The sequence below is a fragment of the Schistocerca piceifrons genome, unplaced genomic scaffold (genome assembly GCF_021461385.2).
Source record: "Schistocerca piceifrons isolate TAMUIC-IGC-003096 unplaced genomic scaffold, iqSchPice1.1 HiC_scaffold_1275, whole genome shotgun sequence".
Classification (NCBI taxonomy): Eukaryota; Metazoa; Arthropoda; class Insecta; order Orthoptera; family Acrididae; genus Schistocerca; species Schistocerca piceifrons.
The window spans coordinates 10,001-12,500 of record NW_025727097.1 but is presented as its reverse complement, the minus strand read 5'-3'; the positions used below and the strand labels follow the sequence as shown (position 1 = coordinate 12,500).

The window sequence follows — 2,500 nt, the reverse complement described above, 5'->3', positions numbered from 1 at the left end:
GTAACTTCGGGATAAGGATTGGCTCTGAGGATCGGGGCGTGTCGGGCTTGGTCGGGAAGTGGGTCAGCGCTAACGTGCCGGGCCTGGGCGAGGTGAGTGCCGTAGGGGTGCCGGTAAGTGCGGGCGTTTAGCGCGGGCGTGGTCTGCTCTCGCCGTTGGTCGGCCTCGTGCTGGCCGGCGGTGCAGGATGCGCGCGCCTGCGCGGCGTTCGCGCCCCGGTGCTTCAACCTGCGTGCAGGATCCGAGCTCGGTCCCGTGCCTTGGCCTCCCACGGATCTTCCTTGCTGCGAGGCCGCGTCCGCCTTAGCGTGCTCCTCCGGGGGCGCGCGGGTGCGCGGATTCTCTTCGGCCGCCATTCAACGATCAACTCAGAACTGGCACGGACTGGGGGAATCCGACTGTCTAATTAAAACAAAGCATTGCGATGGCCCTAGCGGGTGTTGACGCAATGTGATTTCTGCCCAGTGCTCTGAATGTCAACGTGAAGAAATTCAAGCAAGCGCGGGTAAACGGCGGGAGTAACTATGACTCTCTCAAAGCCCACCTGATGCGTAATATATGGACCCTCTCGATTCACCCCTCAGCATCCTTGTGATGTCGGGTGGATGATGGTTCAATTAGCCTCTCGGTGGGAAATCCTAGCTCTGGCCTTCAAGTGGCGGGAGTCGTGAGGGTGCTGCGGAAGGTTTCGCGTAGGTGTACCTTTCCAGTATCCCGACCGACAGAGCAGGGTGCTTTTTCGGGCTTGGGGGTTACCTCCCCCCCTGCCTTTGTTACAGCTGGTGCAACTAACAGAAGCAAACGTGGTACCAGGCCTCCCGCTGGAGCGCCTGTGCCAGCTGATGAGCCAGCCAACCAGCCAACCGGTGCGGGTCGAGCGCTGCTCCCCGCCATCTGCCCTGACTGTATGCGGTCCTTCTCCACCAAGACCGGACTTGGTGTCCATCGGCGTCGCGCCCATCCGATTGCTGCTAATGCTGAGATCAAGACCGAGAGGAAGAAGGCCAGGTGGTCCCAGGAAGAGCTCCTGCGTTTGGCCCATGCAGAAGCGACTCTTGCCACCCAGGGTTGCAGATTTTTAAACCAGGAACTTGCAAAGGCCTTCCCCGAGCGTACGCTGGAATCAATTAAGTGTCAGCGTAAAGCGCAGCCCTACAAAGACATGGTTGCGAATTTTGTCACCGAGCTCACTAGCGTGGATCGCGGCCTTCAGGGTCCTCCTAGTGAGCCTGCAGTCAGTCATTCTTTGCCACAGTCTCCACCTCGAGTGGAAGATGTTGACCTAGCCATCTGGTCATTTATAGTAGAACTTCCCCAATCAGACCGCCGATTCCGCTCGCTTGATGATCTCGTGGCTCTGGGTCCCACCACTAGCCGTGAAACAATCCAGGCTATGTTGCTGTCTGTTCTTGATGAAGTAGGCAGCAGGGAGCCAGCCGTCCACCAAGCTGCAAGTATGCGGACCCAACAGCCCCCAGAGCGGAAGCGTGCACGCAGGAGATGGGAGTATGCGGTGGTCCAGCGTGCTTTCAAGAAGAACGGAGCACGCTGTATCAACGGACTTCTCGATGGCACACTCTTGCATCAGCCACCATCCATCCCAGGGCTGATTGAGTTTTGGACAGACCTCTTCTCTCCACCACGTGTCAGGTCTCGACCTCCGCGTGGGGAGGGTCTGTCCGATGAGCTGCTGCCATTCTCGAAGAGGGTGCCCTTCCGTGACCTCTGGGCTCCCATTTCTGCAGAAGAAGCCACTGCTGCTCTCCCGCCTCGCAATTCTGCTGCAGGTCCTGACGGCCTCACGCCGACACAACTGCGTCGCCTTCCCCGGGAGGTTCTCCTCAAGATCCTTAATTTCCTCCTCCTTTCCCGCTCCCTTCCTTCCCGACTCCTTCAGGCCAGAACGACCCTGCTGCCCAAGAAGACCGCCGCAGCATCCCCTGCTGACTTTCGTCCGATCACAGTGTGCTCGGTGCTGACCAGAGCCTTTCACAAGGTTCTGGTTGGCCGCCTGATGCGCTACTGTGTGTTGGACGGTCGCCAGCGGGCTTTCATCCCTCAGGATGGGATGCTTCACAACACCTTTCTTCTAGATCTGGCGATGACCCAGGCGTGCCGAGCTGCCGGCTCGCTGTACTTGGCATCTCTGGATGTGTCAAAGGCCTTCGACTCGCTTGCCCATGGTGCCCTTGGCCCGGTGCTAAGGGCCCACGGTTTGCCGGTCGAGTTTGTTGACTACATCCAGGGATGCTATGAGGCGGGATCGACGGTTATCTGCGCGGATGGGAAGTCGTCAGATCTAGTGCGGCCTTCGAGGGGTGTTCGGCAGGGTGACCCGCTGTCTCCTATCCTCTTCAACATGTCCATTGACATTCTCTTGTCTCGCCTGCCTGCTCATATTGGTGCACGCATTCTTGGACGGCGGATAAATGCGGCTGCATTCGCCGATGACCTCCTGCTGTTTGCCGAGACTCGTGATGGGTTGCAGGAACTTCTCACC

The 2,500-nt window shown here is 58.8% G+C and overlaps 1 pseudogene; it reads left to right on the top strand.

Moving 5' to 3' along the window:
- Nucleotides 1–2,500, top strand: part of LOC124731242 — a 7,748-nt pseudogene that overhangs the window by 2,346 nt on the left and 2,902 nt on the right.